We start from the raw sequence: 13,118 nt of genomic DNA on the forward strand, positions 1-13,118 counted from the left end.
GTATTGTAAAAAAAAAATAGTATTCCAATTCTTAAGGCCATTCTGAATAGCTTTTCTATATGTTTTTATTGAAAAGTGTATATTATGTGATTTTTTTTTTGCATGCCATTTAGGCTGAATGTGCATAAAGTACCATGTAGCTGAAATGTAGTTAGCATATCTTCTAAGTAAAATTTAGATTGAAGAAGGAAATATTTCACATGTAAAATCCAGCTAACAGCAACATCCATGCTGTTATCATCCTTCATATTCCACCAGAGGAAATGCATGAGACATGGGCAAATATGTGTCTGTTCAATGTTTCACCAACTCAGGTTGGTGAAAATCATAAATGTAATGTATGCTCATTCTGGCCTGCCTAATATTTTTCTGAGCCTTTGTGAAGATGCCTGCTGTAAATTTTTCTGTCCCATGAGGCCATGAGCTGAATTAATTTTGTGTTTGGTACATTCTCATAAGTTATAAGTTGGTAGACACCAGATGGTGCTAGGGAGACAAATGTCAAAAATCTGTACAAACTTAAGTCAAACAGAAACTAAAAATATCTGGGGTTGTGCACTTGAGTAGGTGCCTGCTGTTGGGTAGGCAGATATTTCTTTTGTCATAATAATTAATATCCAGGCAAGGATATTTTCCCAGACTGTTTCTCTCTCCTCAATGCAACTTGAATGATTCCATTTTCAATTTCCCATTATTCTTTAGCTAGGTAAGTAAAAATAAGGAGAAAAGTAATAAATGTATCACTATGGTTCATCATTTGTTTCCATCACATCTTTGTATTTTAAGCTCTAGCTACATGAGGTAAGATAAGCAAGTTGCTCTTGTGTAGGCCACATGGCATGTATAACAACAAATACATGCAGGAATTGTTCTAAAAATTTTCTCAAAAGACTTCTATCAATGAATAGATTATATTACTTTTATGACAGTGATGGGTAATGAAGAGATTGATATTTCTTTTGAGGAAAAAATTTAAAGATGCAAAACCACTGGATATCTAGTTTTTATAAGTCTATAAAATGTCAAATCTGCAGCATTTATACTGTGGAGTTTTGAGCATCTTACATGAGTCAGAAGTTTCTCAGTAGCTTGCATAATAGCAGTTGTGCATCATATGCAGTCCAATAGTAGGGTACCCTCATTTCAAGAAAAATATTTAATATCACTTTTTATACAGCCATAATTTCTCTGAAATAAACATAACCTGAAAAGTAACAGAGGCTGATTGGACAAGCATGGGGTTTTTTCCTAATTGTTGTGCCACATCCTCCAAGCTCTCAGAATTCCTTTCTTTTTTGATAATATGAATCTTTCCACACAGTGGCATATGCAGCCACTTGCACTAGAGGACTTTTTTGCCTGGAGGATATGATTAGATTTGGAACTGGACTTGACAGTCCTTGTAGACTCTTTCAAATTTGGGTTTTCTGATACTAGCTACAATTATAGCCTCATTTTTTAGTGAAATAAATATTTCTGGCTAAATATGTAAGCTGTGTAAGGACAAAATTGACTCAATAATTTTTATTGAGTTTCTTGGTTTTTTTCTTTATGTGTGTGTGTGTGTGTGCTCCCTGAAAACCTGTGGATTCAGAGAAGAACATTTTTATGGAGACAAGCTTTCATAAGATGAAGTCAGCTTTCTTGTACCTCTGTGTTAGATTTCTTGCTTGCTGCCCTGGATCTTGTAAAACTGGCAGAAAAACAGCTATCAGGAAAATTTATCATGCAGATGTTGGTTTCTTGTATTATCAAAATTAAATTTATTGTATCTATCTATACTTCCAGAAGAGTAGTTTCTATATACCAAGAAAGTTCAGGCATTGTGAGCTGTTTGGGATCCTCATATCAGAGAGTTGAGTAATACTGTATCATCTTCAACTTGGTTGCAGCCCATGAACTTTCTTTCTTTCTTTAAGGCTAGACATCTAAATTTAATTACATTACATGTGGAATGTCTGTCAGTGTTGGGAATGTCAGTAGGTAGCCATATGTTCTGGACATTGGGGAGCTGATATCTCAGCATATGGGCTTAATTTAAACAGACACTGAAGTAACTGTGTCTTACATTTACAAACAGCCAGTACCTGAGAACAGTCTCCTGTATAGGGAATTCTTGTATAAGTGACAGGAAGCTGTACTGTACAAGTCATCCTTGTTTTGCTCTATTAAAAAGTCAGCACTTTATAATGGAAACCACATGGTGCTATGGTTGTTTTTGCTATCTTATGCACAGAAAAGAGCGGCAATATGTACTGACAAATGTGAACTCCTTCTTCTAGTGTATCTGCCAACTACAAGAAGATCACATATTTAAAAAAATTTAATCACATAGAATAATTGAGTGATAGTATTATAAGAAGACTCAACTTGGAAGGGTCCTCAGAAGGTCTCTTGTCCAATCAGCTGCTCAAAACAGACTCAGTTACGGCATCAGTGAGTTGTGCAGGGCTTTGCTCAGCCTGATATAGGCACTTCCAGCACTTGATCTCCTGATCCTGGTTCTCCATTCTAAAGCTGCCTTGTTCCAAGTCATGTCTGTTGTGTTTCTTGCTCTCACCACCCACTATTGCAAAAAGCCTGACTCCATCTTAAAAACCTCCATCTAGATATTGCATCCCAAACCCCTGCTGTTGATTAACATATAAAAGAGGGAAGATCCCAGTACTGAGTCCCATGGCCCTAAAATCTTTACTGGTCTCCAGTTAGAAGATGACCCGCTAACCACTGCCCTATAACCCAAAAAAATCAGCCAGCTTTATACTTTTATCTTGCTGTACATCTATCCTTACCACAATGACTTAGCTCAGATATTGTGGGAGGCAGCATTGTAAGCTTGACTAAAGTTGATGCAAGTTACATCTTTGTAATTATACAGGGATTGCTTAAGGAAATTGCAAAAATTCTTTTTTCTTCATCTTAAGTAGACATTTTGGTCAAGTGAATAGCTAGAAGTTCAGAACATTTCTGTACAGTTTACTGCCTAGGTGTCCAATGAATATGAAGCTTAGACATCTAATACACATCAGTAGAAATGTAAGAAGAATAAACTAAATGTATATTGAAATGAGCACTAAAAAATGTTTCCCTAGGATCAAGCCAAATAATTTAGAAATAATATTTTAGTTATGGAAGGTGCAAAATATTTTGAAATTGATGCTCTTGTCAAGGTGTACTGAAAACCTGTGCATTGCCAAACAAATAATGGACGCTTTATTATCTCTTCCTTATTTTTCCTGTTCTTTGCTTCCTCATTTAGTTTAACAACTTTTTAGCTTTCCATTGGATTAATGAGTACAACGTACAACACACGAATATGAGGCTGGATGATGGTTGATGAGACATTTCAGCATTGATGAAATGCTAAACCTTATTGATTTGTTGTATTTTAAAATGATTTGGGAATTTTATTTACAAAAAAGACTTTATTAGAACCAAATAATTTTCAGTGTTAATCACCCAATAATTAAAGGTCCATATAACTACTGGGCATGATTTCTAAGCTTATGATACTAGTAAAAAATGGTGGCTCCCCAAGCCACATTAGAAAGATGAAGGATTGCATGAATCAAAAATTCATAAACCTAGTTATGGAGTGTCATCAGAAAATTAAGGACAGAATAAAAGATTATCTGTGATGGTTCAGAAGAAAAAGCAATGAAAGGAAGGGCAAACAGGACTATATCAAATTCATCATTTGTAGTTATGTGATGTGGGCTTATCTCTGCATCTGCTTACTGTAGAGTATGCACTACAGTTCTGCCTACCAAAATTAAAAAACAAAGGCTCATAATACTGGCATAAAAGTACTTCAGTTTGGGTATGTGCTCACCAAAGGGTTATTCTCAGTTATGATGTTGTTTTGGTTTGTTTTGCTTTGTTTTTGTTTTGTTGTTGTTGTTTGGGGTTTTTTTTTGTTTTTATTTAAACACAGTAGTACTCTTGATTTAGTTGGAATCTTAATGATAATTAGTGAAATAAATACTAGATCATAACATGGAAAATAATAAAAATATATAATATAGAATATATGTAGTGGTTTTCTTTTGAGTGGTTTTTTTAATCGCATGTTTATGAGAAAATAATTGTTATTTTGCCCACAGCTGGATGCAGATTTTAGAATTTCTTCTACGTATTTGTATAAATATGCATATATTTATTAAGGTGTAGTTTCTAAAACACATCTTTCTTTATTTATATTCATTTATTTTCTGAATCACAACTGTATATGAAAAACTGCAAATGTCCTAAAATAATTTTAATACTTTTCCAAGGTTTATCTACTATTTTAGATCTGTATCATAAAGATGAGAGATACCCTTTAAAAGAGCTTTTCTCATGGTTATACTAAAAATTTTGAAGTTAACACATGGCTTAATTTGACTACTTCTGATACCTTATATTAAATTTAAAAAAAGAAACCAAAATCCATGAAATTCCTGAAAAAACCCTCCTAAACTTCTGACACAAGTGAGTTAATTTATTAACATTTCTTATAAATATTTCATATTGCTACTATGTTATGTTTCCAGGGGTTTGAACTGTAATATTACCTTGTGTTTTTATGCTATGGTTAGTCCCTTTTATATGATTTTCTTATTGTATTAAATGTCATATTCCCTTACTGAGCTGTTCTGTCTTGTGAAAGAAAAGTTCAAAGTTGCATCTTTGAGGTGAATGCTGAATCATGCTTGTGGAGAGAAATTATGGCGTATTTAATAAGAATCAATTTTTTCTTATTTCTAAACTAAAGTGCTATACAAAGATAACATAATTTGCCTTGCAAAAGTAAGACATTAATAAAACCCAATGATGATTATAAATTAGGACATGAACTAAGAAAGAGGACACAGCAAGTTTAAAGCACAAATTTGACAGAGGAGAACTGTAGTAATGAAAGTATGTAATGCAATTAACAAGAAAAGTAGGTAATGTAAAATGTATTTTGCTTAAAAGATGTTCTTTAACTGTGGTTTGTTAACTATGTGCATATTAATTTATCCAAACCTCATGCTTCTTTTAATATAGTCACCCTTTCCAGCACAAACTTGCCCTCAAAGTCTCACTGGTTTTCTTTATTAATCTCCTCCTTAATTCCAGTGAGGAGAATTTCTTATTTATCTGGGCATGTGACAGCTGTTAATCACATAGTGGGGGTTTATCAGCATGTGTGAGTTTCCTTGATTCTTCAGCTCTTTTTACCAAGGACTCTATCTTTTCTGAGTTGTATACATTCACTGACAGATCTCTTCACTGCCCTCGAGTTTCACAGAACTTGTGCATTGAAGCCTTAATAGCTGCTTTTTATCTACTTTCAAAAGCCTTTAAAACAGTCTACTGATAGAAGTTGTCAGATTTGTTTCAGTGGCATTTGGGCCTAACTGGAAAAAGAGATGGAAAATCTATAATTAACATTATACCTGAGTGTGTGCTCCATTGTTTTGTAATAATGTCTACTTCATCTTTTTCCCTTTTCAAGAGAGAGAAGAGGGTGAAATATCATCTATATTACCCAAAGACAGGATTAACCAATTAGTCATACACAAATATCTGTGAACAGATGGGATGCATCTGAGACTGTTGATATAGCTGGCTGATATCATTGCAAGGCTGTTGTCTAACCTCTTCAAAAGGTCATGAATTTTAGAGGAGGTTCCCAATGACTGGGAAAAAAAAAAACCCAGATGTCAGTCTTATAATGAAAAATGGCAAGAGGAATGTCCAGGGGACTATCAGCTGGTCTGCCTCACCTCAGTGACTGGATAGGTGATAGAATAAATCCTCTTAGAAATAATTTTCAGAGGCATGAAGGACACAAAGGTATTTGGGAGCAACCAACATAGATTTAACATGCACAAACCCTGCCAGACCAACTTTCTATGAGGAGAGGAGAGGAGAGGAGAGGAGAGGAGAGGAGAGGAGAGGAGAGGAGAGGAGAGGAGAGGAGAGGAGAGGAGAGGAGAGGAGAGGAGAGGAGAGGAGAGGAGAGGAGAGGAGAGGAGAGGAGAGGAGAGGAGAGGAGAGGAGAGGAGAGGAGAGGAGAGGAGAGGAGAGGAGAGGAGAGGAGAGGAGAGGAGAGGAGAGGAGAGGAGAGGAGAGGAGAGGAGAGGTGGATCATGGGTGGGTCAGTGGGTGGTATATGCCTTGACTTTAACAAAGCCTTTTACACATTTTTATAAAGTCTCATTATCATGAAACCGGATATTTATCCTGCACGCATGTCACCTGTTTAATGATAATGAGGTAGATGGAAAACAGACTGGACTGCTAAGCCAAAAGAGCTGTGATAAGGGGTGCAAATTTTATCTGGTGGTCAAGTAGCAAGTGCCTTCATTCAGGGGTTGGTACTGGGACTGTTCAATGTCTTTCTCCATTAATGGCCTGGATAGTGGGACACAATACATTCTCAGCAAATTTGTTCTTGGTACCAAATTGGGAGGAGTGGTTGCTACACTGGAGGATTGCTGTACAGAAGGGCCTGGTCTGGCTGGAGAAATGCATTAACAGGAACCTCCTGAAGTTCAACAGAAGCAAGTGGAAAGTCTTATGCTGGGGAAGGAGTAACCTAATGCAACAGTAGAGGCTGGTGGCAACCAGGTAGCTGAAGACAAGAGCTTTGAAAATCTTGTGGACATCAAGTTGAATGTGATTCAGCAACAAGGTCAAATGCATTCTGAGCTCTGTTACTAAGAATGTTGTCAGCAGTTTCAGAGGCATCATCCTTCCAGCCTCATTTGGCACTTCTGAGAGTGCCTTTGAAGAGCTAGGTCTGGCTTGGCTCCCTGTTTCCAGAAAGACATTAGCATACTCAAGTGAGTCAAGCAGGGGGTGAGCAAGATGGCCAAGGACCTGTAAGACGTGATGGATGAGGACAGGCTGAGGAAATGAGGTTTGTTTTGCTTTGACAAGAGAAGCCTCAAGAAAGTCCTTGCCTCTGTCTGCAACTACCTGAATGGATGGAGCCAGACTCTTGCAAGAAGTGTGCAGATTTAGGATGTGGAGCAATGGACACAAGCTGGAACCTGGGAAGTGACAACTAGATGTAGGGAAAAACTGTTTTTTCCATTAAATTTTCCAGTCCTGAAACTGGTTGCCCTTAGAGTTTGTGGCATGTCCATCCTCAGAGGTGTCTGAGACTTGACTGGACAAGCTGTGTGTAACCTGCTGTAGTTAGAACTTCTTTAAGAACAGCGTTGTATGTCCCAACCTAAATTATTCCATTATTCCATTAAATTGTGAATTTGCCTCTGGTTACCACTTTTATTATAGGAATTCTTAAAAAAAGGGTCTTTAACAAGACACCTAATTTAGTCTGGAAACTGGAACTGCCAAAGTAATCAAGATATCATACACCAAAGGATGCACTAGTTTGCAAACTTTGTCGATCTATGAAAACTGAACAGTCTGTAACAGCAAAAGGTGTTTGCACTAGTGGATAGTGGGAAACTATAATTTATACCAACCACATTCAAACTGAGGTGAACATTACTTCCAAAATAGTCATGTTCAATTAGTTAAATTTCTTTGCCCCTATCTAACATCCACTTTTGCCTCTGAAAGTACTTTAGCTTTTGGCTTTAGCTGGAGTCACTGTTCTCCTCAGTAATTTATCCACAGGTCTACGTGCCAGCTGAAGGTCACACACCAGTCAATATGTTGAAAGTGTTATCATAATTCTGTATACATCCTCATTCCATCTTACCTGTCTACACATTCTCTCATCCACAGAAAACAGTAGGGATACTATTTATAGACATCAAAGTACTACCAGTTAAAGAGTACTGAAAGGAGAAATACGTCTTTCCTTTCCTTGACCTATGCCATCCCATAATTTTTGGCCTGTAGAAAAGGAGACAAAGCTGGCTGGTTCTGCACATCCTGACTCCAAACACCACATTTACCATGCACACTTCATATGGTGAATTATAATTTAACCATACCAATTAATATATACCAGGCATCCACCATCACCTCTTCCTCCACATTCATTTTCTGCTTCCCCATAAAGGTTCTGTTCTTGTAGAAGATGGGGCAGCAGTAATTATTTCTTTTTCTCTCATGAAAAGATAAACCTGTTCACCCTGCTGTTCACTGTGTTCCAGTGAGATCAGGCCCTTGCTACATCACTTTCCAAGTATAAAGTTTACCCTTCTACAGATCCTGAAATACTGGGTACATATCTATACTCAGTTATCTCAGTTATTCCTTCCATCAACATGATATAAGAGTCACACTTCATAGATTATAAGTAAAAGAGACAAGCCATGGACATTGCCCAACCAGAACCAACACATTCACCACAACGGTGATGTACACAGCATAATCTAAATTTGCAGTTAGCTGTACTTTGAGGAGGCATTTGGACAAGGTTTTCCAGAAACTCTTTTTTTTTCTATAAACTGATCATTTTTCACTTGTCTCAAACTACCCCTCATTGCAGTGCCTTGTGTGTTCTACAGTACTACATGTCTCCAGTGCCAGTGGTTTGTTCCTCTGCCTGCTGGATCTGCCAGCGTGAATGGATGGTGACCTTTTGCTTTAGCTTTAAAGACTCCTTGGGAGCTTACTCTTCAACCAGCTCTTCCTCCAAGAATTTCTCATACTTCTATAGAAAGAGGAGTTCCTCCTATTCATTAGCTGCAGACTATGCCTCAGGCTCAGCTGTGTGTTTTGAAGGGTGGAGTATGCCATAAAGACTGTCCTGGCAATCTGTAAGACATACTGGCAGTGCAGGCAACATCACCAGATTTTTAAGATATCAAAACCAAATTTTCTTGCAAAGTGAATCCAGCAGTCAGTGCAGTTCCAAGACTGCTCTAAAGAAGCAGCCAAAACATATGAGAAGCCAATAGAAATTGTCTCCTATAAAAAGTAGAGGAAAGGTAAGAAAGACAATGGTTGGAATTTACAGTATCTCGAGACATTTGAAATTTGATTGTTCATGGTGCATTTAGAGTTTCTCCTTGAAACACAGCTTGAGAAGACAGTAATGTGTGTGGAAAGGGGTGTAGACTGCCTGAGTTTCCATACCCTTTCTCTACAACATTCCTTTACTCATGTGATAGCTCACTCCAGACTGAGACTACATAGCATTATGGACATTGAAATTGCACTGATGTCTAAAATAGAGCAGGTTACTGCAGGGACTGTCTGAACTTTGAGCATAAAACATGAGTATTTTCCCCTCCCTTGCCATTGCCTCACTGCATTTCCTTAAAAAAAATCTGTTTATTTTTCATCTGGAAAATGGGCAATAATAAAACTGATGTACCTTACATAGCAACTGTTAAGATTAATTAGCTAATGCTGTTGAACTCATTTTTTTAGAGGTTTCCTATGGTCAAAAACAGAGGCATATACAAACAAAGGAAGAAATTGCATGTTTAAAGTAGACAGTTTCCTTATTGAGAGAAACAGAAAGGAGAGACATGGATTTTCTGAGATTTCAGTTTCCTTTCTTTTGCCAGTTACATCTACATTTGGAAGACTAATGCTCTAATAATACTTGCTACTCATTTGGAAATTCAGATGAGACATTTGGGTTTCTTAAGTAGTTTTGCATTAGACTTAAGCTATCTCATAAATAAATGATGACTTAAAAAAATCTGTCTACATTTCATCTTATTATAGAAAGAAGGGCTATTACAGAAAGAAAAACCCCAGGGTGTACTGTATTGGTCCTTCAATATGTATGTGATATTATCATGTGCTTTAACCACACCAGTCTTTAACAGATCAACTGATTGTACTATTCTTTGGCCTCAGAAACACTGCATTGTATATATTTTACTAATTTTCATTAATTAAAACTAATGTTTTTTAATTAATGAAAATTAATTAAATTAAATTAATGTTTTAATGTCTATGTATATAAGAATATATATATATAAAAATATTTGAGTATGTATACAGATGTATGTATGTACATCACATGTACATATGTGCATGTACAACATAGCTATAAATACATACATTAAAAATTATCTTCTAAATTATTACATTTCTAAAAGAAAATGTGTTTTCTGGACAAGTTTATATGAGCCTGTCTGAGATTCTATATTCTTCATCAGTGGCAGAGCATACTGCACTGACTTTGCAGCTCTATCAGCCAGATTGCATCTACCTCCAATCTGGCTGAGGATCAGTGTAGGCATATTGATAGTCTTAATTTCCTACCTGTAAAATGAAAGGCTAGTTGAACAGATAAACACATGGAAGACTATGAGACATGTAGTGAAGTACACAGTAAGACTAGGTATTTATGTAACTAAACCCAAGGGATTCACAAAGCCATGATTTTATCCCATTTTCTTAAAAATCCAACACTTATTAAACATCATGGAGAGTCTGATTTGGCAAAGCAATTAAGCATGAACTTAACTTGAAGTCAATATACTTTACCACTTGCCTATAACTAATTATGTGCTTAAATGATTTGCTGAATATGTAATTTAATATAAATGCATATGAAGTATGGTTTTTTTGGCTTTTTCTTTTCAAAATACAAGTTAAACAAGAGATTGTTTGGATTCTTAATTTCTAATTGGTTTCTTCACATTAAGATTTTGCAACTGAAATCTAACAACTTAATGCAAAATAACACTTTTTCTTCTCCTTTAAAAATCAGACGATTTATATCAAAAATTTTTCACATCCTTCCCAGAAACATTGTTTTACATCTCATATATAGTTTGCTTATATTTATATTTTCTTAAGTGGAAAAGCTTCTTGTAATAATTTTTTCTTTCCTATATAACTCTTCTCTTGTTAGTCTCTTGTAAACTCTCTCTAAATTGCACTGAAAAAAATAATTCTAATAGATGCAATATGCTCATTTCACTGTTTTCCTGTTATTCATTTAAGAGCACTCATTATTCAGAAGAAGATCCCCCAATATGGTTCTTTAAAAAGAGTTTGTTGTGAGATTAAATGAATGGTAAAGTTGTGAAAATTGCAATGTTTGCATTTTTTCCAGCTGTACAAAAGTAAATATTTAGAAAAATTGTCAACGGGAAAAAAAACCCATGAGGAATAGGATGGCTTTTCAGACTCACTGATGCCAGGCATAGTGCAATGGGAAATCTATGGAGGTTATATTACTAAAATCAACCAAAATTTTGAAATGTGAAGTTTTTGCAGGCAATTGTGTTCCTCAAATGTGTGTGGGGTTTTTAATCACACTGAAATAATCCTAAAACATTGATAAATTTACCTCTTGCTTTACAACTTTTTCCAGCCACTGCTTTACGATTTTTCCAATTTTTTTCTCACTATTTACTGCAATCAAGTGCTTTTCCTGTAATTGCTCCCATAATTTTTCCCGGAGTTGAGTCTGCAAGAGGTTGCAGTAATCATTTAATCAGTAACAACACATTTTTGTATTCCTACTTCATGATTAAATTAGTATAGTTTACATGTGTGACATTTAGAGAAATCACTGACTTATCAAATCAAAATAAATATTGTAGTCTAATTAAATATCTTCTGATTTTATATAATATAAAAATTCTCAAAATAAGGTCAGGATTTTGCATGTTAATTATAAATAAGTGACTGTTTATAATAGTTAAATTATAGCTAAACTCAACTCATAGGGAAAAAAAAAGGTGAGGATAGAGAAAATATCACTAACCCTGTTTACAGTGATAACTTAATTTACCTGCTTCTGCAACAATTAAGTTTTTTCTTATTGTCTTATGACATGGCTCTGATCTCTTAGCAAGACCTTACCAAGACCTAAAAATACTTGATCTTTTTCAAACATCAACACAAGTTGTTTAAAAAATTGTGTAAAAAATAAATCATGAATAAAAAATTTCTGAAAAATTAAAATATATTCACTTCATTTGAAAATACATTTTGTTATTTGTCGCATTTCTTTTATATATATTTGTTCACCGTTTGGTGAATTTTGCCTCTTGGTATCATTGATTCAATTTCTTCCAGTAGTATTAAAAAAATCCAAAACAATCTTGAAGATAATGTTCCATTCAGTTAGTTTTTAATCACAGGGAGGATTTTAAATTAGGAAATTGTCAACTATATGCCACTTGAACTTCCCTGAATTTTTTTTCTCTAACTGAAAAAAACCATCAAATTTCCCATACTTAGGAAGACTGGAGTTTTTTTACCATAACTTGTGAAACAAGACATGTTTGAACCATTTTCAGACAAAAGAGAGATTCAAACAAATAGATTTGAAAAAAAAATCTGTATGACCTCTGGTATGCGTTGGAGTTCTATCCAGTAAGGAATCTACTCTGTCAGAGTTCTAAGGAATGAAATGTTTTGTGCCTTCATGCCTTGGCAAACACAAGTTGAATAAACAAGTGGAACTATTCCCAAAGTTAAAAATCAGCCACAATTTCTTGGACATGATAAAACAGCCTTTTCAGTTAGGACAACTATAATTGTTCTAAAAATAGTCTTTACTCCAATGTCTTAAACATTTTGCTATATAAGCCTACATATAGCTATGACTATGATTATATAGTCACATATCAGTTTATCTTATGTGTTGGCTTCATCTTGGCAAGCAATCAGCTGCCCACCCAGCTGCTTTGTCACTCCCTCAACAGGACAGGGTGAGAAATTAAAATGAAGAAAAATCTAATGGAGAAAGATAAAACCAGGTAAATAAATTATCAACATCGCAGGCAAAATAGATTTGACATGAAGAAAATTAACTTAGTTTGTTGCTATTAAAGCAGATTTGAACAGTGAGTAACAAAAGAAAAAGATGAAAATTACAACTTCCCCCGTCCCTTTTTCCAAAGTTCAATTCTAATTCTTCCCCCCAGCACCTCTTCCTCCTCATCATTTGCCCCTGTCCACATACCCAGAGCATCACAGGGTGTGGGCAAGGGGGTAGTACAACTTGTCCATAACAGTTCCTCTCTGCTTTTCCTTCCTCCTGCTTTTCCCCTCTCCCCAGGCTGCAGCCCTGCATGAACCAGGACAGTGTGAGTCCTCTCCACCAGGCTGCAGTCCTCCAGGAAAAAATCGGCTCTACTGCGGGTTGTCCACAGGCTGCAGTGTGGATACCCACTCTGGTTAGGTCCTCTCCACAAACTACAGGGAAATGCCTTCTCCACTGTTGTATTGTTAATGGCCTACAA

The sequence above is a fragment of the Passer domesticus genome, chromosome 1 (genome assembly GCF_036417665.1).
Source record: "Passer domesticus isolate bPasDom1 chromosome 1, bPasDom1.hap1, whole genome shotgun sequence".
Classification (NCBI taxonomy): domain Eukaryota; kingdom Metazoa; phylum Chordata; class Aves; order Passeriformes; family Passeridae; genus Passer; species Passer domesticus.